The sequence below is a fragment of the Rana temporaria genome, chromosome 5 (assembly GCF_905171775.1).
Source record: "Rana temporaria chromosome 5, aRanTem1.1, whole genome shotgun sequence".
Classification (NCBI taxonomy): domain Eukaryota; kingdom Metazoa; phylum Chordata; class Amphibia; order Anura; family Ranidae; genus Rana; species Rana temporaria.
Window position 1 is genome coordinate 60323730 of NC_053493.1, and position 24129 is coordinate 60347858.

The 24129-nt window shown below is 46.8% G+C and overlaps 1 protein-coding gene across 2 annotated transcripts in view; it reads right to left on the reverse strand.

The window, feature by feature from the left end:
- LOC120940054 (integrin beta-1-A) overlaps positions 1 to 16219 on the reverse strand; it is a 57426-nt gene extending 41207 nt beyond the window's left edge. Inside the window, exon 1 of one of the 2 annotated variants that reach the window (XM_040352635.1) lies at positions 16028 to 16219. The gene's annotated coding sequence lies outside the window, so the exon portion shown is untranslated. The remainder of the gene's footprint in view (positions 1 to 16027) is intronic. The other variant, XM_040352636.1, reaches the window with a different exon arrangement.
- Between the last annotated feature and the right edge of the window lie 7910 nt (positions 16220 to 24129).

Sequence of the window (24129 nt, forward strand, 5' to 3'; positions counted from 1 at the left end):
ACTTTGCTCAGCCAATCCAAACTGAGCAGGTGGATAGCAGGTCCGTCTCCACTCACTGTGTAGAGACAGACCTTTCAATGCCCGGCTCTCCTCTATGGAGAGATCGGATGAAAACAGGCTGCCTGTGTTTTCATCCGATCCACCAGACGGATGGAAAAAAGGGTCTCCATATCCGTCTGGATTTCACAGATCAGATCAGATGTCAGCAGACAGAAGAGGTGACAAACCTATTAGCCTGGAAGCTGTAACTTGTGCAACCAGCACCTGCTAATGGGCATTCATTAAACATAAGCCTGTCGGTTAAATGTAGGAGGGTCCACATTTTGTGTTTTTAGGGGTGGGGTAATACAACATAAAAGGGCCCTGATGCAACAGTTCAAGCCAGGGGTTCAACGTTTTGAAGAGCAAGGGCTACTTAAGTGATTTGCGGTTCAAGGTCCCAGACTATGGAACGCTTTACCAACCAACATTCGGTTGGAGGAGAACCACCTAGCCTTCAGGAGAAAGATCAAAACTCATCTCTTTTGATATCAAAGGAGACAGGAACAACCAGCGCCCAGAGGCGATTTAGTTCGCATGCGTTGCGCTATATAAAAATTCTTCATTCATTCATTCATTTGGTAACCAGCCGGCCACAATGATCTATGGGGGTTTTATTGCCACCCAAACCCCTATAAGGCTGATTTCAAACTGATGTTGTGCGGTTTACCCGCACCTTGGCTTTCTCGTAGGTTAGCTGCACTGGGGTAAAGCCGCAGATGCACTGCCCTGCACATCAGTGTGAAATCAGCATAATAAACTTTATTTGTGTATGGCTGAACTCACATTGGATTCGCACAGAAAAAGGTGAAGGGACTTGTTTTTCCCTACACTGGAATCGGATCGCATGGGTGTTCAATTGCTGTACAAATCCACATTCTGGGGGTGTCATTAACATTGTATTGACACTAGAGCTGGGCGATTTTCTCCCCCAAAAAAATCTGCGATAAAAAAAAAACTCAATTCACGATTCAAATCAAGTTATTTTTGATGGACTCGCGGACTAGGCCGAAGCTGCGGCCTCGCCTAAAAACTCCTGCCCGCAGTTTCTCAGGACCGGCACGGTGTCAGCGCCGGTCCTGGTGAAAAAAAATAAAAAGTTATCTAAAAATAAAAAAATCGATTTGCTGAAAATCTGAACCTATTTGACCTTGCAACTCGATTCAAAACGATTTTTCCCCAGCCCTAATTGACACCCTCAGCGGTTCACAGAGGGCTGTGTGAACCGGCTGCAGGAGAGAAGCAATGCGGGAACTGGTGCTTGATTCGCACTGGTTCCTGCATTGCGCTAGTCCAAGGGTGCTCCACCTGTGGCCCTCCAGCTGTTGCAGAACTACAAGTCCCTTGGGGCATTGCAAGCCGCTGACAGTTACAAGTTTGACTCCCAAAGGCAGAGGCATGATGGGAATTGTAGTTTCACAACAGCTGCCACAGGTTGAGCGCCCATGCACTAGTCTGAACCTAGGCTAAATCAAATCGATTTAAAATCACTAGTAAAAAGGCTTGATTTATATTGTAATTTTGAAAGAAAAACTGTCATCTCTGTCCCGCCGTTGACTGACCGACAGTCCCATTCACTTTAATGGGACGGCTGGTGATGTGATGCAACAAGGTGAGGGATTAGGTGGCAGCAGGCGAGTGGATGCTCACTAACAGGCGCTGCCCTGATAGATCTGAAATGACAGGTGCCCTTTATGTTCCCTCAGCTTAGATTCATTGAATGAGTTTACCAAAGATGTAAATATTGAAGACTATACAGCCTCATACTACATAACTAAGCTCCATTTCATAATGAATAAATTAATGCATCTTAACCACTTTCATACAGGGCACTTATACACCCTCCCGCCCAGACCAATTTTTAGCGCTGTTGCACTTTGAATGACAATTGCGCGGTCATGCTACACTGTACCCAAACTAAATTTTTATCATTTTGTTCCCACAAATAGAACTTTCTTTTGGTGGCGTTTGATGACCTCTGGGATTTTTATTTTCTGCAAAATTTTGAAATTGTTTCTGTTATAAAACATTGTAAATAAGTACTCCTTTACTGATGGGCACTGATGGTACTGCACTGATTAGGCGGCACGAATGGGCACTGATAGGCGGCACGAATGGGCACTGATAGGTGACACTAACGTACTAATGTATGTGTTGTACTAATGGATGCCAATCAGTGCCAAACAATAATGCCTGCCAATCAGTGATGCCTATTGTGGGCACTGATTGGCATCCTTTTTTGTGATAGTCATCGCTGGTGGTCTAGGGTGGCATACCTGTGGAGGGCATCCCTAGTGGTCTAGTGGCATCCCTGGTGGTCCAGTGTGGGCATTCTCGGGGGTGCTGCGCTGATAATCGATCAGCGCAAACCCCCCCATCAGAGGAGCAGCCGATCGGCTCTCCTCTACTCGCGTCTGACAGATTACCGGCTTTTCCTGTTTACATCGTGATCAGCTGTGATTGGACACGGCTGATCACGTGGTAAAGAGTCTCTGTCGGAGACTTTTTACCTAGATCGGTGTTGCGGGGTGTCAGACTGACAGCCTGCAACAACGATCGCCGCGATGCGCCCCCCGGGGGCACGCATTGGCTCAATATTTTGAGGACGTCATAGGACGTCCAGTCAGGATATTCAAACCACTTTGCCGACGTCAATCTGCAATGGGCGGGCGGAAAGTGGTTAAATAGAAAACTTAAGGTTTTTTACTCCAATTATTAACCACTTCAGCCCCAGAAAATTTTACCCCCTTCCTGACCAGATCACTTTTTACAATTCAGCACTGCGTCGCTTTAATTGACAATTGCGCGGTCGTGCGACATTGTACCCAAACTAAATTTGAGTCCTTTTCCCCCCCACAAATAGAGCTTTCTTTTGGTGGTATTTTTTTTGCTCTAAACAAAAGAACAGCGACAATTTAAAAAAAAAAAAAACATCTTTTACTTTTTGCTATAATAAAATATCCCACGTTTTTTTCCCAAATAAAACAATTCTTTTTTTTTTTAAATATGTAAAACAAAACAAACAATCGCAATAAACATATACTAATTGGTTTGCGCAAAAGTTATAGCGTCCACAAAAATAGGGACTAGAATTATGTAATTTTTATTATTTACTAGTAATGGCGGCAATCAGCGATTTTTAATCAGGACTGCGATATTATGGCAGACACATTTTAGGGACCATTGACAATTTTACAGCGATTAGTGCTATAAAAATGCATTAATTACTGTAAAAATTTCACTGGCAGGGAAGGGGGCGATCAAGTGGCTGTGTTCCCTCTGCATGTTCTAACTGAAGGGGGGGGGGGGGTGGGACTTACTTGGGGAAATGACAGATCGCTGTTCATACAAAGTATGAACAAACGATCAGTCATTTCTGCCCTGAGACAACCAGGATATGTGTGTTTACACACAGATCCTGGTTCTCGCTGTGTCACAAGCGATCGCGGGTGCCCGGCAGTCATCGGGCCCGCATCGGATCCATGGGCGAGCAGTAGGCGCTTGCCTCAAGGGCAAAGGAACGTAATAATGTTGTTTCGCTCAGCTGAGCCATGCTGCCGGAGTATAACTGTGGCGGCTGGTCAGCAAGTGGTTAATATAAATTGGATTTTAAAAAAATATATATAAAATCGTTTTTTTTTTTTCAGTGTCGAAAGATTATTTTCAGCCCTAAAAATAATAAAGTCTGACTTAAGAGCTTCTATGAAAGAGGATCTGGCAGAGGCAATTCTCTTCCTTAGAACTCTACATTGAATTGATTTGCATTTGCTAAGCCTAGAACTACATTTCAAGATTAACCACTTGACAACTGGGCACTTAAACACCCTTAATAACCAGACCAATTTTCAGCTTTCGGTGCTCTCACATTTTGAATGACAATAACTCAGTCATACAACACTGTAACCAAATGAAATTTTTGTCCTTTTTTTCCCACAAATAGAGCTTTCTTTTGGTGGTATTTGATCACCTCTGCGGTTTTTATTTTTTCCGCTAATAATGAAAAAAGAACGAAAATTTTGTAAAAAAATGAATTTTTTTTAATTTCTATTATAAAATTTTGCAAAAAATGAATTTTTCTTCATAAATTTGGCCTAAAATGTATACTGCTACATATCTTTGGTTAAAAAAAAAAAAAAATTGGGTTATTATTTAGTCTGGGTGAAAGTTATAGGGTCTACAAGCTATGGTACCAATTACTGAAAATTTATCAATTTGATCACATCTGAAGTACTGACGGCCTTTCTCATTTCTTGAGACCCTAACATGCCAGAAAAGTACAAATACCCCCTAAATGACCCCTTTTTGGAAAGAAGACATTCCAAGGTATTTAGAAAGAGGCATGGTGAGTTTTTTGAAGTTGTAATTTTTTCCCACAATTCTTTGCAAAATCAAGGTTTTTTTTTTTTTTGTTTTTTTTTCCACAAAAGTTTCATATTAGCAGGTTATTTCTCGCACACAGCATATTCATACCACAAAATACACCCCAAAACACATTCTGCTATTCCTCCCGAGTATGGCGATACCACATGTGTGAGACTTTTACACAGCGTGGCCACATACAGAGGCCCAACATGCAGGGAGCACCTTCAGGCGTTCTGGAGCACCCAGACCAGTTCTGACATTTCTCTCCTACATGGAAAAATCATCATTTATTTGCTAGAAAATTACATAGAACCCCAAAACATTATATATGCTTTTTTAGCAAAGACCCTAGAGAATACAATGGCGGTCGTTGCAACTTTTTATCGCGCATGGTATTTGCACAGCAATTTTTCGAACGCATTTTTTTGGGAAATAAAACAGTTTTGTGCTTTTTAAAAAAAAAACATTAAAGTTAGCCCAATGTTTTTGCATAATATGAAAGATGAAGTTACGCCGAGTAAATAGATACCCAACATGTCACCCTTCAATATTGCACACGCTTGTGGAATGGCGCCAAACTTCGCTACTTAAAAATCCCCATAGGCGACGTTTTAAATGTTTTTACTGGTTACATGTTTTTAGTTACAGAGGAGGTCTGGGGCCAAAATGATTGCTCTCGCTCTAACGTTCACAACGATACCCCACATGTGAGGTTTGAACACCGTTTTCATATGTGGGCGGGACTTACGTACACATTCGCTTCTGTATACGAGCACGCGGGAACAGGGGCGCTTTAAATATTTATTTTTTATTTTTATTGTTCATTTTACTTTATTTATTTTAGTTTGACACGTTTTTCCCCAAAAATAAATGTTTTGATCATTTTTATTCCAATTACAAGGAATGGAAACATCCCTTGTAATAGGAATATAGCATGACAGGTCCTCTTTACAGTGAGATGTGGGGTCAATAAGACCCCACATCTCACCTCTAGGCTAGGAAGCCTGAAAAAAAACAAAAAAAAAAAAATGATCCTGGCTTCGATCGCAGCGGTGAGTCAGAAGAAGCACCGGAGGGCGAAGGGAGTGGGGACGTCCACTTTTGCCTCCCGTAAGAACGATCAAGAGGCGGAACAGCCGCCATGATCGTTCTTATGGTGTAGAGAATCGCCGACTGAAAAAAATGATATCTGAATGATGCCTGTAGCTGCAGGCATCATTTAGATATCCCTGCACAAAGTCAAGGACCTCATATGACGTGGGCGGGAAGTGGTTAAAACACATTTTTTTCCCCAGAGTATTTTCTGGGTATTGCAGAGTATTGGCCGGGGTATTGCAAAGTATTGGCCGGGGTATTGCAAAGTATTGGCCGGGGTATTGCAAAGTATTGGCCGGGGTATTGCAAAGTATTGGTGCGGGGGTATTGCAAAGTATTGGTGCGGGGGTATTGCAGAGTATTGTGTGGGGGGTATTGCAGAGTATTGTGTGGGGGGTATTGCAGAGTATTGTGTGGGGGGTATTGCAGAGTATTGTGTGGGGGGTATTGCAGAGTATTGTGTGGGGGGTATTGCAGAGTATTGTGTGGGGGGTATTGCAGAGTATTGTGTGGGGGGTATTGCAGAGTATTGTGCGGAGGGTATTGCAGAGTATGGTGCGGAGGGTATTGCAGAGTATGGTGCGGAGGGTATTGCAGAGTATGGTGCGGGAGGTATTGCAGAGTATTGGTGCGGGGGTATTGCAAAGTATTGTGTGGGGGGTATTGCAGAGTATTGCGCGGGGGGTATTGCGCGGGGGGTATTGCAGAGTATTGCGCGGGGGGTATTGCAGAGTATTGCGCGGGGGGTATTGCAGAGTATTGCGCGGGGGGTATTGCAGAGTATTGCGCGGGGGGTATTGCAGAGTATTGCGCGGGGGGTATTGCAGAGTATTGCGCGGGGGGTATTGCAGAGTATTGCGCGGGGGGTATTGCAGAGTATTGCGCGGGGGGTATTGCAGAGTATTGCGCGGGGGGTATTGCAGAGTATTGCGCGGGGGGTATTGCAGAGTATTGCGCGGGGGGTATTGCAGAGTATTGCGCGGGGGGTATTGCAGAGTATTGCGCGGGGGGCATTGCAGAGTATGGCGCGGGGGCATTGCAGAGTATGGCGCGGGGGCATTGCAGAGTATGGCGCGGGGGCATTGCAGAGTATGGCGCGGGGGCATTGCAGAGTATGGCGCGGGGGCATTGCAGAGTATGGCGCGGGGTTTTTGCAGAGTATGGCGCGGGGTTTTTGCAGAGTATGGCGCGGGGGTATTGCAGATTATCGCGCGGGGGGTATTGCAGATTATCGCGCGGGGGGTATTGCAGATTATCGCGCGGGGGGTATTGCAGATTATCGCGCGGGGGGTATTGCAGAGGTTAATGCAGAGTATTGCACAGGGAAGCCAGAGTATTGCAGGGGTTAATGCAGAGTATTGCACAGGGAAGCCAGAGTATTGCAGGGGTTAATGCAGGGATGGATGGATCTGTGACTGCAATAGTCACAGATCCATCCACAGCGCTGCTGACACCCCGCGCTCCCCCCTCTCACACTGTATCGATCGGTACAGCGAGAGGAGAGAGGAACCGGCGTCATCAAATGACGCCGGTTTGTTTACCTGTGATCGCGCCGTCATTGGACGGCGCGATCACATGGTAAAAGACCGCGGTTGTCGGTCAATTACCGAGATCTGTGTAGCGCCGGGTCTCATAGACCCGGCGCGCACAGAATTTTCAGTGTGCGCGCCCGAGGCGGCGCGCATTACTGCTTCTGGTGGGCGCCGTTAAATAACGGCGACCCCCAGTTAAGCAACCACCTTGCCGCCGTTATATGACGGCGGCTGGTGGTTAAGTGGTTAATATAAACCATTTCTAGGTTTTACAGATTTTGTTTTTGGTTCATTATAGATAAGCTTTGTTTTTGTTCTAAAACAACCAAATAATGTGGTTTGTATTTTTGAACTGGTAAAGATCCTGTTCCTGATGTTTATGCCTGCTGCTACTATCCAGCCACTTGATTGATTAATAAAAAAAAATTAATAAAACTTTGTTTTCATTGTGTTTGTCTTTTGCTTAAACTGTGCAATACAGTAGACTGTTGGCTTCCCAGCCAGTAGTCCTGTGGTAGGTTGCGTTTCTTTCCCTCAAGGAATGTATAAAATACATTTGCATATTAATACAGAGGAGTCGGAAGTACATAAAACTGAGGAGTCGGAACATTTATCTACCGACTCCACAGCCCTGGTGTCCATGCACACAAACTATCAGAGGAGTTTAGAGGCATAAGCGTTTAGGGGCAGTAAACAAGAATATATAAAATATAATTTAAAAACACACACACACACACACACACACACACACACACACACACACACACACCAGAGGCAGTTTGGCTGTAAAAACTCAAAATGCCACATAATGCAGCTAAAGCCATTCTACATTTTAGGGAGTGTTTTTACTGTAAAAGCGTTTAAAACCGATAACACTCAAAAACGTGCATAAACCCGGCTCCAAAAAAAACACAGCTAAAAGCGAATTTTTAGTGCCACTTTTTCCTGACAGCGGCGCTAGTGGTTTTAAACATCCTGTGTGCGTGAGCCCTACTGATTTCACAGTACTCTGTTGCAAAATTATTATTTTTTTTCGCACTGAAAACACAAAAGACCTGCAACTCAAAAAAAGTGCATTTAAAAAAAAATGCAACCACAGGTGCATTTTTGACATGTTTTCTATTAATGTCAAAGTGGAACTGCATTTTTGGTGCGTTTTACCACAAACAAACATTCACCAAATATGCAGCATGCAGGACTTTAAAAAAAAGCAACTGACCCCCAATTTCTACTTTAGCTGTTTTCCCCCCCCCTTTCTTCTGTACAAACTCCAGCATTCAGACCTTCTCTTCTGGGTATAATTCAACCCATTTGTTTTGTGCCCAGACTGCCATGTACACACCCGCTGATGGGTGCATCATCATGTCGGTCTGGGCTCACATGACAACACTGTCTCTTCTGCAATGGTGGATGATCATCAGTGCTGCAGAGGCCCCCCCTCTCTTTACAGAACCAGACATCTGGTATTTAGGTATGTAGCCGCTCTACAGCCACCAATCCTCACACTTCTGGAACAGGAGCTGATAGGGAGCAGAGAGGTCTTTGGATAACTGAAATCACTTTTTTTTTTTTAAAAGAATTTCGCAACTTCTGCTTGTTTAAAAAAAAAAAAAAAAACACGACATTCATAACAAGAAAAGGCTCTACAGATATGAGCGATGCCGAGAAGAGCCGCCTGACACACGGCCTTTACAATGAAATGAACCCAGTAAATGGAGGCTGCATTGCACATGTAAGGTCTCTTTCACACTGGGGCGGGAGGTGCGGTGGCGGTATAGCGCCGCTATACCATCGGAATTGCGGCGGTATTTGGCTGCTAGCGGTGCGGTTTTAAACTCGCTAGCGGCTAGTAGTCCCTTGGACTACAGGAGAGTCAGGACGCTCTCTACGTTGCAGATAGAGAAAGGAGCTGTGTGTTAGTGGACTCTCCGGTAGTCCAAGGGAGGGGGCGAGCATGACACTCCTTACCAGGGAGAAAGCCTTGCATTACTGTGTGGAGTTACAGACAGAAGAACAGGAAGTGAGCATTTCTCAGAAGAAATAAGGGCATTTAAAAGCAAAATGGAAGGATGAGGTAAGTGAAGGAGGACTGCACCAAGGTAAAGGAAGCTATTTAGGAAAAAAATAAAAAATAATTGTACCTTTACAACCCCTTTAAGTAGAGCAGGGGTCTCCATACTTTTAAAGCAAAGGGCCAGTTTACAGTCTTTCCGACTTCAGGGGGGCCGGACTCTGACAAGTTGGGGTAGAAAATGCCCCAGGGCCGAGAATCAGGGAGAACATTGCCACAGTGCTGGTGGGCAGTAGGAGGAGGAATAGTGCTCCATCATTGCTATTAGCCTAAGAAATAGTGCCCCATTGTTTGTGCCATTGGGAGGAATAGTGCCTCATATCATTGGGAGCAATACTGCCCCAAGGGCCGGATGAAGGCTAGCAAAGGGCCACATCCAGCCCTTGGGCCGAAGTTTGGAGACCCCTGAAGTAGAGGAATGATAGAGCACCGGTCTGCTTTTTAATGTTTTCTTTCCGTGTTGCATATTTTTCCCTTATTTCCTGTCTGGTAAATTATTGTCTCCAGATCAGAAAGCAAGAGAGAAACCACTTTACTGACCTATACACATGGAGAATTGTACGAAAAATACAGCTTTGGAAGCGATCCTATGATAATCTGATAATCTAAAAAAAAAAAAAAAAAAAAAACACAGACGATCATTTGTCCGATAATTTCATTGTGTGTACCAGGCATAACGGTCAAAATACATGTTACAATCTTTGTCCAATTAACTTTAAATTGACCAAAACAATGTGATGTGAGAGCACACCTAATCTATTCAATCAATTAGCATCCAGACAGACCCTTGCAGTACACAATTGTTGGTAAGAGATAGTACAGATTGTAGTGGTAAACTTGGGGCCCCTTTCACACGGGATGGATCCTGTTTCGATCAGTAGAAAATCAGGGGAGAGGAGAGATCGCTGACATCACCTGGGTGGTGACAACATACACAGGCTTACTTTGGGCCTTGTCCCTCCAGTGCCCCGAAGCCGCCACTGGGAGACAATGACATGAGCAGACTGGAGCCCCCCTGAGAAGAATAAGCATCATTCTTTTCCAGGGTAGTAAAGAGTCAGAAGGGGGGTGGGTATTTAAGTATACTTGGTTAGTGCCTGACATTCCACTTTAACAGAGCCCCAGATGGTGGTAAAACCCGACAGGGGTTCTAACCTTTTCTGACTCCAACCAAAAAGATGAAAAAAAAAAAAAAAGCCAATGTAAATTGGGTTACATGGACACTGCTCCCAATTCCACATTCGTGTGGGTGCCCAAATGCACGGACACACTTGTCAAATTGGAAGCAGTGGCAGTGTTCGTGCACCACTGAGTCCCAACTGACATGAATGGGACTGTCTGCACAGGGATAGACCTTATGCATCCCCATGACAGCAAACATTGCCCTTGCATGATCATACACCCGCGTGAGCGAGCCCTACCATTGGCGTTTTATGTCCGAGTGCCAGAAACATTTAGCTCCCAATAAATAATGTTGACAATTTACAAATATTGTAATTTTGTGTGAGGAAAACAGTTGGAGATTTAAGGCTTAAGTTTGACTTGTCATGCGACTTTGCAGTCCCAAGTCGCAGAACAAGTCGTTCCCCATGATTTTCAGCGACAACCATTTATATTAGTAGGACTTCAAGTCCCTGCACTACTTTGATACGACTTGGCTGAGAGTTAAACAGGCACTCCCTGAAATTGCGGCGAAGTCGCGGTAGTGTGAAAGGGGTCTAAATCTGATTTGTTGGGATGGGGCAACAGACTTTAGGCATTTTGATAGAAGCAGCCCATGGTTCACTGGATCGTTTGCATGGGCAGCTGGAGGGTGTTAAAATCTGGAGGTTGAGCCTGACTCCATATCTAAACAGAAAGAAATGCAGCAGTGAAAGGCTGTACACATGCCAAAGTAGGGCATGTCTGCATTCTGCAGACGGTAACACTGCTGAATGTGACCCATTCACTTAACAGATGTATGGGGGGGGGGGGGGGGTTTGTTTTTATTATTTAGAATAATACTCACCTTGGTGTATGCAGCATCTCCGGCCTATACCGAGTATTTTCAAGCCTGGGTTCACGTAGGAGCGGTGGGGAAACTGCATGCGATGTGGACAGGAATGGCACCGCTTTCCTGTTCAAATTGCATGAGATTCTGTGCAGTTCAATTTGCGCCCATTCATTTTGTATTTACGATGAATTAGTATATCCCTTTAGCGGAATTTTATAAATCACTAAAGGGTGCTTTCACACTGCTGTGTTTCAGATGCATATCCTGTGCATTTCTGGTGCGTTTTTGGGTCTTACCACAATTTCCATTCATTTCAATGGGAAGCTGCACCCACAGCGCAATGGTGTGAAAAGTCCCGTAGGATTTAAAAAGGGAAACATTTTTCTTGTAACTTAAAAATGCAAGACAAGCGTATCCGTGTGAAAGGGGTTTAACTGCATGGGGCTTTGCTCTTATTAAGAAACGTTGTAAAGGACACCGATCTTATTAAGGCTTCTACACAAAGCATAATAATTATTCATTTACAATAGAACATTTTACCTTGGTGAAACACAATGCAAGAAACTATATAATATATATATATATAAAACTGCTGAATCTACAGGAAAACCACTTGTGTTGGAGTAGCGAGCCTCACGTGGCCTTTCACTCCTCTGAAAACAAAAGAAAGCAGAAAAACACACCTTGAGGGAAGAGAAAAAAACACACAGCTTAGACAAGTGCTGACACATCAGCTCCCAAGGCCAGGGCTCAGCCAATCCAACCACAAGCCAGTCTACAGCATTTCTATATGACTAATACAGCGCTATTGTGGATTACAGTGCTCCGGTATGGACATCACATAGGATAACCTAGAAATCTGATAGTATCAGTACTTGTGTAAAATGTAATGTACAAATCAGAGGTTTACAACTCATCCCAGCTAAAAATCCATCAAGTGTTGAGGAAAAGAGAGCAAGCTGTACGTTTACATCTGAAACTCACATCAGACTTCTTGGCAAAGCTAGCTTGCAAGAATGGACTGAAGAGGCGCAGGGTAGAAATGTGAGCAATAAAACAAAGTAACCTTCCTAGCAGGTATTTCAGTTTACAGCCATGTGTGCTTTATTTGTAGCAGTCTAGTGTTATAAATAAGCACTATAGAGAGCCCAGCGGGACAAGGCTGACACCCCCAACCCCCACCAACACACCACTCCCAGGATGTCCTGTGTTCCCCTCCCACTGCACATTCCTACAGGGAAACTCCCTGCAGCCTCTGGGGGGGTGGAAAGGACACTGTACAGCATATGGATATGTCTGACTGTACAGAGAGGCCTGTGTATACACAGAGGGGGACATATGGCCCTTCTATTCAGAGATAACAGCCTTGGCACAATCTCACACAAGCTCTGGCATGATCGGACTCTGCGGTATCTGTAAACTGTCACAGAGGGATCATACCAAACCCGTGTGCGCGCGCTCATTCGCCACACCAAACCCGTGCGCGCTCATTCGCCACACCAAACCCGTGCGCGCTCATTCGCCACACCAAACCCGTGCGCGCTCATTCGCCACACCAAACCCGTGCGCGCTCATTCGCCACACCAAACCCGTGCGCGCTCATTCGCCACACCAAACCCGTGCGCGCTCATTCGCCACACCAAACCCGTGCGCGCTCATTCGCCACACCAAACCACACAACTTCCAAGAACAGGATTTGGAAATTCATAAAATGAACACCAAGCAACAAAAAACACTTTGAAAGCTAAAAGATACTTCAGGGAAAAAAAAGTTACTTTTATTTTAATGGTAAAGATTTTTTTTTAACCCGACAAACTATGTAACTAAATATGTGCTACAAATCACATACCTACAAAGTAACATTATACACGTTTGTATTTTAGCACTGGTTGTGTATGCAGATATATTTATTAAAGCTGCTCGTCACGTTAAGGATGATAAACAAAAATAAAAATAAATCTGTTTTACTGGATAGTGTGGTAAGAGGCTATAGCAGGGGTAGGAAACCTGTGGCCCTCCAGCTGTTGCAGAACTACAAGTCCCATCATGCCTCTGGGAGTAATTGTAACTGCCAGCCTCACAATGCCTCATGGGAAATGTAGTTCCACAACAGCTGGAAGGCTACTGGTTGCCTTCTTCTGGGATGTAGTATTAGTAGGTGAAATGCATCCTTCCTACAAATCAGCCGATTGCTACATTTTGGGAAATTCTCTGAAGATAGAAATCTTTTGGCAGTTAATGATATAAGATTCTCAAGCGACTAGTTGCTCTGATTATTACTGATTCTGATGATTATTATGTGGTGTCGGCCATAAAAGGATGAAGAGTCAGTAACAGACATTTCCTTCTATTGGACCCGCGCTCTGTGTACTGCGCCCCATTCCTAGTTACATCCAAATACACAAACTGAATGCAGATTTAATAAAAACTGGCAAGACTATTCTAATGTAACAAATTAAAATAAATACAATGATATAACACACACTTCAATGCTGCAGTGTCATAAATGAGAATAAAAAAAGTGGAGATCATGAGTGAGACTGGCTTCCACATCTCATGTGAACTACAATAACCAGCATGCCAAGTGTAGTCATTATAAACCACCAATCACTGGAGTCACCCCACCCTGACCCCATAATCACAGCAAAGCAGATGCTGCCCCAGAGTGGAGAACAACGATTATACACACACAGTCAGGACTAATCACGGTGAAAATAACTTGTGTACAGTCCAGCAGCCCCTGAAAAAAGAATGTTGGCCGCGTTCCTAGGACATGGCGATTAATCATTTACCCATTTTCATTGCTAGACAAATCCTGGGCACCATTCTGACCATTTCAACCAGCTTCCCAACACACCCTCCCCCATTCCTGGCATGGGAGCCCATCCCAGGTAATATTTCATATTCCCATCGCACATGTCCCTGGTAAAAGCTCTCAGGAATAGGGCGCTGTTGCAACAACCAGCTGGATACTTGTTCAAGTCACAAGGTAGATGTTTGCCAGCACACCAAGGATCAGCACAAAGTGGCATCCATGCCTCACGAAGGGGTCCTGCGTGACGCCAAAACTTTGCACTTTTGTTGTGATCATGCAATAAACTACCCATTTGGATGCCACTTTGTGCTGATCCTTGGTGTGCTGGCAAATGTCTACTTTGCATCCCAGGTAACGGGCGCATGTCCCCAGTATGGGTGCAAATAGATATCTGTCCCTGGTATGGGTGCATGCCGACAGTCCGTCCCCAATACGGGCATGTCCCCATGCCAACAGTCCATCCCTGGTACGGGCATGTCCCCATGCCAACAGTCCGTCCGGGTGCACATTGAGAACTGTCCTTGGTATGGGAGCATGCCAACAGCGTGTCCGTGGTACAAGCGCATGCCAACAGCGTGTCCGTGGTACAAGCGCATGCCAACAGCCCACCCCTAGTATGGGCACACATCGATGTACTTCCCTGGTACAGGAACCAGCCAACAGCCCATCCCTGGTATGGGTACATCCCTGGTACAGGAACACACCGACAGCCCGTTCCCGGTATGGGTACATCCCTGGTACAGGAACCCGCTGGCAGCCCGTCCCCGGTATGGGTACATCCCTGGTACAGGAACCCGCTGGCAGCCCGTCCCCGGTATGGGTACATCCCTGGTACAGGAACCCGCTGGCAGCCCGTCCCCGGTATGGGTACATCCCTGGTACAGGAACCCGCTGGCAGCCCGTCCCCGATATGGGTACATCCCTGGTACAGGAACCCGCTGGCAGCCCGTCCCCGGTATGGGTACATCCCTGGTACAGGAACCCGCTGGCAGCCCGTCCCCGGTATGGGTACATCCCTGGTACAGGAACCCGCTGGCAGCCCGTCCCCGATATGGGTACATCCCTGGTACAGGAACCCGCTGGCAGCCCGTCCCCGGTATGGGTACATCCCTGGTACAGGAACCCGCTGGCAGCCCGTCCCCGGTATGGGTACATCCCTGGTACAGGAACCCGCTGGCAGCCCGTCCCCGGTATGGGTACATCCCTGGTACAGGAACCCGCTGGCAGCCCGTCCCCGGTATGGGTACATCCCTGGTTCAGGAACCCGCTGGCAGCCCGTCCCCGGTATGGGTACATCCCTGGTTCAGGAACCCGCTGGCAGCCCGTCCCCGGTATGGGTACATCCCTGGTACAGGAACCCGCTGACAGCCCGTCCCTGGTATGTTGTCTCCACCCGAATGCCCGCATTTTGTGATGAGAAGCCCAGCAGTAAGCTCCATATGTATGACCTGTGAAGGACCAACTTATCAGCCAGTCCGGCCCATCCCAGAGCTGACAACTGTCCCTGACTTCCACCACATATCCCTCATTGTGACTTGTCCCTGGAAATGTATCATTGGGTTTTCTCTATAGGATGGATTTTCTATCCTACAAATAGAATACTAAACCTTATACTGTAAATACATAAACAAGTCATCAGACATAACAGGAGGGGGGGGGGGGGGCTGTGTGATCAGCTGGGAACAATGGCGGCAGCACATCCTGGTCCCTGGAAATGTTGTCCTCTCCATGCTGTGTGATTGGCTGGGATCTCTGGAACCATCAGCCACTATAACTGATCACAGCACGGAGCGCCTTAGTGGCTGATAGTTCCAGGACTGATCCCGAGATCCCATCTGATCTGTCCCTGGAAGTACTGATCACTAAGGCACTCCGTCCGTACTGTGTGATCAGCTGCTACCCCTGGCTCTATGGAACCAATGGCTTCTAACGCACTCCATATAGTTACACTGATCCCAGAGAACAGGAGTGTCCATGGAACTCCGTGCAGTGCAACCAGCTCAGAGCCCAGTCCATGGAGCCCAGTCCATGGAGCCCAGCCCGGACCTCTCCGCACTGCAGGCCAGAGTGAAGTATAGCGCTCCGAGTGATTGAAGGTGTAGCGCTGTACAAAGGCTCACCTCTATAGGAGCTCCGAGGCGGATCCAGCCGGCCCGGGGTGTCCGGTTTAGTCCTGAGTACTAGGGGTGTCCGGTATTCGGTCCCGGTGTAGTCGGTTCTCCTCACACGGCGCGGTGACGTCCCGAACTCGCGCCCAGCCCAGATCCTCGCGCTCCGCTAGCCGCACCACAGGAAGCGCATTCCAGGCCTGTGACGTCAGCGGTGTGGGCGGGGAGAGGGACACGTGGGTGCGGAGGGAGAGGAAGGGTGACCTCAGGCTGGGAGATTGCTGTGCTGACTAATAGAATCGTCAGTGATAGGCGGGGAGGGAGAGAGATGGATGGGAGAGTCCGGGGGATGCAGTAATGCGCGCTGATTAGCTAATGGCCACACTGTTTTTTTTACAGATATTTATATAGAGCCGACAATTTACATACATACTGTATACAGTGACCTCACTAGGGTTGGTGTCACCCCCCCCCCTCCACCAACTATCGTCCCCCCCTCAGTACATACCACCCACTAACTACAGACCCCCCTCAGTACATACCACCCACTAACTACAGACCCCCTCCCTCAATACAGGCTGCCCTTCCTCAGTACAGACCCCCCTCCCTCAATACAGACTCCCCTTCCTCAGTACAGACCCCCTCCACTAACTACAGACCCCCCCTCCCTCAATACAGACTCCACTTCCTCAGTACAGACCCCCTCCACTAACTACGGACCCCCCTCCACTAACTACAGACCCCCCTCCCTCAATACAGACTCCCCTTCCTCAGTATAGACCCCCCACTAACTACAGACCCCTCTCCCTCAATACAGACTCCCCTTCCTCAGTATAGACCCCCCACTAACTACAGACCCCCCTTCCTCAGTACAGACTCCCCTTCCTCAGTACAACCCCCCCCTTCCTCAGTACAGACCCCCCTCCACTAACTACAGACACCCCTCCACTAACTGCAGACCCCCCTCCACTAACTACAGACCCCCTTCCTCAGTATAGACCCCCCCTCCACTAACTACAGACCCCCCTCCACTAACTACAGACCCCCCTCCACTAACTACAGACACCCCTCCACTAACTACAGACCCCATACCACTAACTACAGACTCCATTCCACTAACTACAGACTCCATTCCACTAACTACAGACCCCCCTCCACTAACTACAGACCCCCCTCCACTAACTACAGACCCCCCTCCACTAACTACAGACCCCCCTCCACTAACTACAGACCCCCTTCCACTAACTACAGACCCCCTTCCACTAACTACAGACCCCCCTCCACTAACTACAGACCCCCCTCCACTAACTACAGACCCCCTTCCACTAACTACAGACCCCCCTCCACTAACTACAGACCCCCCTCCACTAACTACAAACCCCCCTCCACTAACTACAGACCCCCCTCCACTAACTACAGACCCCCCTCCACTAACTACAGACCCCCCTCCACTAACTACAGACTCCATTCCACTAACTACAGACCCCCTCCACTAACTACAGACCCCATTCCACTAACTACAGACCCCATTCCACTAACTACAGACTCCATTCCACTAACTACAGACCCCCTCCACTAACTACAGACCCCCTCCACTAACTACAGACCCCCCTCCACTAACTACAGACCCCCCCTCCACTAACTACAGACCCCCCTCCACTAACTACAGACTCCATTCCACTAACTACAAACCCCCCCTCCACTAACTACAGACCCCCCTCCACTAACTACAGACCCCCTTCCACTAACTACAGACCCCCCTCCACTAACTACAGACCCCCCTCCACTAACTACAAACCCCCCTCCACTAACTACAGACCCCCCTCAATGCATACTAGAGCTGCACGATTCTGGCTAAAATGAGAATCAGGATTTTATTTGCTTAGAAGATAGATCACGATTCTCGTGGCGTAACATCATCTTTCACATTAAAACAAAAAAAATGGGTTAACTTTACGGTTTCATTTTCTTTTTATTCATTGAAGTGTATTTTTTCCCAAAAAATTGTCTTTGAAAGACCGCTGGGCAAATACAGCGTGACATAAAATATTGCAGCAATTGCCATTTTATTCCCTAGGGCCTCTGCCAAAATATATATAATGTTTGGGGGTTCCAAGTAATTTCCTAGCAAAAAATATTGATTTTAACTTAAAGCGGATGTGCCATGGGAAAAAAATATTAAAAGCCAGCAGCTACAAATACTGCAGCTGCTGGCTTTTAATATTAGGACACTTACCTGTCCTGGAGTCCAGCGCCGATCGCAGCAGAGGACGAGCGATCGCTCGTCTCTCTGCTGCTCCCCCGCCATCCACGCTGAGGGAACCAGGAAGTGAAGCGCTGCGGCTTCACTGCCCGGTTCCCTACGGCGCATGCGCGAATCGCGCCGCGCCCGCCGATTGGCTCCCGCTGTGTGCTGGGAGCCGAGTGTTCCCAGCACACAATGGGATGTGACGGAATGCCCGTCTTTTGCCCGTGAATGCCGGGCCGGAAGTGGGTGCAAATACCTGTCTTTAGACAGGTATCTGCACCCCCCTCCCCCCTGAAAGGTGTCAAATGTGACACCGGAGGGGGGGAGGGTTTGCGATCAGCGGGACTCCACTTTAGGGTGGAGAACCGCTTTAAAGGGTCACTAAAGGATTTTTTTTTTTTTTAGCTAAATAGCTTCCTTTACCTTACTGCAGTCCTGGTTTGATATCCTCATTGTTCGTTTTTGCTTTGAAGTTGCTGTAATCCTTCTCTGATCTCCACACTTCCTGCTTGTCTGGCTCCTTATGAAAAAACTCATGGCAGCTTTTCACTGTGGTCCATGATCAAGAAGGTGTGATTACTATGTGTTTAAAACTGCTAAGAACCAATCAGATTCATTTTAAAAACAAACACTGCCCTGTGTTTGTTTGTTTTTGTTCTGTGTGTCTCTGTACTTCACAGAAACATGAAACTAGTTTAAAAACTAAACTAAACTGCAGGCACATTATATGATTGATTTTTATCTATTTTAATCATTTTTAAAAGGAATCAGTTAACTATTATGTCTCTATACCCTGTAAACAGTCATTTCAGAAATTTTTTTTTTTCCTTTACTGCTCCTTTAAGAAACAAGTGTCAGAAAAAGATTTGGACTTTAAGTGGTTAAATTTGGTTCAATTTACACAAAGAAGTTTGATCTAAGAAGGAAACTTGGTTACAATGTTTCCTATTAAAAACTTGGCAGACTGCCCGGATATTTTTAACTGCCAAGTTTTTAACAACATCAAACATTGTAACTGAGGCCTCGTACACACGACGGGACATGTCCGATGACATGTCCGCGGACCGTTTTCATTGGACATGTCCGCTGGCGGATTTTGGTCTGATGGCTGTACACACCATCAGACCAAATTTCCCGCGGACAGCGAACACGGTGACGTGGGCGCGCGCCGTCGCCGCGACGATGACGTGCGCGACCCTGGAAGGTCAATGCTTCCACGCATGCGTCGAATCACTTTGACGCATGCGAGGGCTTTCGGCCGAGCAGACATGTCCGGTGAGTTGTACAGACGACCGAACATGTCCGACGGACAGGCTTCCAGCGGACATGTTTCATAGCATGCTAAGAAACATTTGTCCGCTGGAAACCTGTCTGCTAGGCCGGGAATCCGGTCGGTCGGCCGTACACACGACTGAACATGTCTGCTAAAACTGGTCCGCAGACCAGTTTCAGCAGACATGTTCGGTCGTGTGTACGAGGCCTAACTTCCTTCTTAGATCAAACTTCTGTGTGTAAATGCAGAAAGTTTTAACCACGCATGCTCAATATGAAGTCGACGCATGCTCGGAAGCATTGAACTTAATTTCTCTCGGCTCGTCGTCGTGTTTTACGTCACCACGTTTAGGACGGTCGGAATTTAGTCTGATAGTGTGTAGGCAAGACTGATGAAAGTCAGCTTCATCGGAATTTCCGACAGAAAATTCCATTGGAATTTATTTAATCGGAAATCCGATTGTGTGTACGCGGCATAAGTCATGACCCCATCTAGATCACGTAATATAGTTTGATTCACCTACTGTATAAGCTCCTCACCATGACATATATCATAGAAAGAAAGTTTCTGCCATACCATTCCTTCTGCATCCGCTGACCTGTTCTGCCAAACCCGCCACTAGCATCTACTTACCCAGCAAAAAAATATATAAAATAGTAACAACATACAAAACCATCCGCAACTCTGTTCTCAGCTTCATCACCAACCTGCTATCAAAATATCACCCGAACTGTCCTCTTCGCTCTTCCCAAGACCTCCTCCTCTCTAGCCCCCTCATCACCTTCTCCTATGCTGACCTCCAGGACTTCTCTAGAGTCTCTCCCACCCTCAGGAACTCCCTACCCTAATCTGTCTGGCTATTTCCTACTCTGGCTCCCTGAAAACGTATCTCTTCAGTGAAATGTATCCCTCCTCTAACTAATAGATTGTACTTTTGGCTTTCTCTATCAGCTCATCCCCTCACAGTTATTACAGTTACCTTTTGTATCACTTTCCCCTCCTTTTTAGACTGTAAGCATTAGGGTTGTCCCGATACCACTTTTTTAGGACTGAGTACAAGTACCGATACTTTTTTTCAAGTAGTCGCCGATACCGAATACCGATACTTTTTTTAAATGTGTCCCCAAATGCAGCCATGTCCCCCCACATATTGCAGCCATGTCCCCCCACATATTGCAGCCATGTCCCCCCACAGATGCAGCCATGTATCCCCCCATCCAGCCATGTCTCCCCCCCATCCAGCCATGTCTCCCCCCCATCCAGCCATGTATCCCCCCCCATCCAGCCATGTATCCCCCCCATCCATTCATCGTCTCCCCCCATGCAGCCATCGTCTCCCCCCATGCAGCCATCGTCTCCCCCCATGCAGCCATCGTCCCTCCCCATCCAGCCATGTCTCCCCCCCCATCCAGCCATGTCTCCCCCCATCCAGCCATGTCTCCCCCCCATCCAGCCATGTCTCCCCCCCATCCAGCCATGTCTCCCCCCATCCATTCATGTCTCCCCCCATCCAGCCATGTCTCCCCCCATCCATTCATGTCTCCCCCCATCCAGCCATGTCTCCCCCCATGCAGCCATGTCTCCCCCCATGCAGTCATGTATCCCCCCATGCAGTCATGTATCCCCCCATGCAGTCATGTATCCCCCCATGCAGTCATGTATCCCCCCCATGCCGCCATGTCTCCCCCCCATCCAGCCATCGTCTGCCCCCATCCAGCCAGCGTCTCCCCCCATCCAGCCAGCGTCTCCCCCCATCCAGCGTCTCCCCCCATCCAGCCAGCGTCTCCCCCCATCCAGCCAGCGTCTCCCCCCATCCAGCGTCTCCCCCCATGCAGCCATGTTCCACTTACCTGCATCCCCGCTGCCGCCGACTGTGTAATACGGGCGGGAACGTTACAGCTTTGAATCGCTGTAATGATTGGCCCCGCGCTGCGTATAGACAATCCCCCTTGCTCGGGATTGGACAGTTCACCCGAGCAAGGGGGAGTGTCTATGCGCAAATCATTACAGCGATTCAAAGCTGTAATGTTCCAGCCCGTATTACACAGTCGGCGGTAGCGGGGATGCGGCGGATTGTGGCTTCGGTTGCGGCGGTCGGGGACGGCAAGTATTCTATTTGTGTATCGGGGCGGGGTATCGGCGTCTGAGTACCGCCGAAAAAACTCGGAATCGGTCCCGATACCGATACTAGTATCGGTATCGGGACAACCCTAGTAAGCATTCGTGATCAGGGCCCTCTGATCCCTCCTCTATTAAATTATATTGTAACTTTTCTGTTTTCCTTTATTTAGTAGATCGCTATGAAAAATGTTTGCTGTATATAAATCCTGTACAATATTAAAAACAATAATAGATATACTTGAAAACTATTTGTAAAATTATCTCACTCTTGGGTGGTTGTGACACCATCTAGCAGACACAATCTAGTTTGATTCACCTACGAACCCCTTTCCCATGTGGCAAATCACAACAAAGCTGTTTTGTAAGTGGAGTTACTTGGTAGGCGGCTGTGACCCCCATGGCGCAACAAGGCACATATAATATATTGAGCTCTTTGTTTGGGGATGGTGCAGCATGAGCCTTGTTTGCAGTGCTGTTGGGAGAACAGTTGAATATTGAATGCCACACAATTAACGCATGTGGGCACTTGCTGCTCTTCTGCATTTAGCACCCATGCAAATTCACTCGCCATAAAAGATATATATATATATATATATATTTGGGCTGCGGAAATTAACGATTAATTTCTCGATTAATCGTACATTTTTTTGAACGGTACTAGTGGTGCGACAGATCGTAAATGATCCTTGATCCGAACGGGTCACCATATGCAGATCGGCACACCACATGATCCGCGGAGCTCCACTGCTGCCTCAGCCATAGGAAAGGCAGCGGCTTCGGCCTCGCTCCACCATCTTGGTCCACCCAGCAGCGGCCTAGGTGAGCCTAGAGCGGCACGCTGACGTCATCACCTGGTCTCAACTGCTCGTGTTCGGCCGGCTTCTTTGGTAAGACTAATTAAGCACTAATCTTCCTATACAGTGGGGGAGATGTGGACCATATTACAGAGGGGAGATGTCTGTGGATATTACAGTGAGGGAGATGTCTGTGGACATTACAGTGGGGGAGATGTCTGTGCATATTACAGTGGGGGAGATGTCTGTGGATATTACAGTGGGGGAGATGTCTGTGGATATTACAGTGGGGGAGATGTGGACCATATTACAGTGGGGGAGATGTCTGTGGATATTACAGTGGGGGAGATGTGGACCATATTACAGTGGGGGAGATGTCTGTGGATATTACAGTGGGGAGATGTCTGTGGATATTACAGTGAGGGAGATGTCTGTGGATATTACAGTGGGGGAGATGTCTGTGGACATTACAGTGGGGAGATGTCTGTGGATATTACAGTGGGGAGATGTCTGTGGATATTACAGTGGGGGAGATGTCTGTGGATATTACAGTGGGGGGAGATGTCTGTGGACATTACAGTGGGGGGAGATGTCTGTGGACATTACAGTGGGGGAGATGTCTGTGGACATTACAGTGGGGGAGATGTCTGTGGATATTACAGCGGGGAGATGTCTGTGGATATTACAGTGGGGGAGATGTCTGTGGATATTACAGTGGAGACTATATAGGGTGGTGATCCGAAAAATGTATGTGCGTTATAATTAATCGAAAATTAGTCAATTAATCGATAAAAAAAAAAACGATTAATCGAACACGAAAATTTTAATCAGTAACAGTCCTAATATATATATCCCTTCTTTAACAGATGCCCCCCTATTGGAATATTTTCCCTATATTTCTTCAGGTAACAACAACAAATGTGGGACTTTGCATCACTTTCAGTCCCTGTTACAACTGTCACCAGGTCAAGCAGAGAGCGTAAACCTCCTTAGTGGGGACACAGGCAGCAATAAGGTACATATCTTTCCCCACCCTATACAAAACAAAAAAAGTTTTGACAAATGATTTCTAAAATCTGGCCGTACACAGCTCAAATGTCGGGTAATTTCTGCTGAATCGGCCACAATTTGAGCTATAGCTGCCCCCTGTTGGCACCACCTGGCTTTTTTACTAGTAATGGCAACGATCAGTGATTTTTATCGTGACTACGACATTGCGACGGACACATCGGACACTTTTGACACTATTTTGGGACCATTCACATTTATACAGTGAACAGTGCTATAAATATGTACTGATTACTGTATAAATGTGACTGGCAGGGAAGGGGTTAACACTAGGGGGCGATCAAGGGGTTAAATGTGTACCCTAGTGAGTGATTCTAACTGTAGGGGGAGGAGACTGACTGGGGGAGGTGACCGATCGGCGTCCCTATGTACAAGGTCTTCTCTCCCTGACAGTGGTTCGAGAAGGCGAGAGAGGCTTATCGTCCTGCCGTCATTTGATGGCGGGCGGTAGTCTAGTGGTTAAGAGCCTCAAGAAATGAAATATATACTGTATACCATAGTTTTTAAATGCTATAACTTTCACACAAAGCATTTAATATACACTTATTGGTATTTTCTTTTTTTTTTTTTTTTTTTTTTTTTTTTTTTTTTTTTTTTTTTTACCACCTCA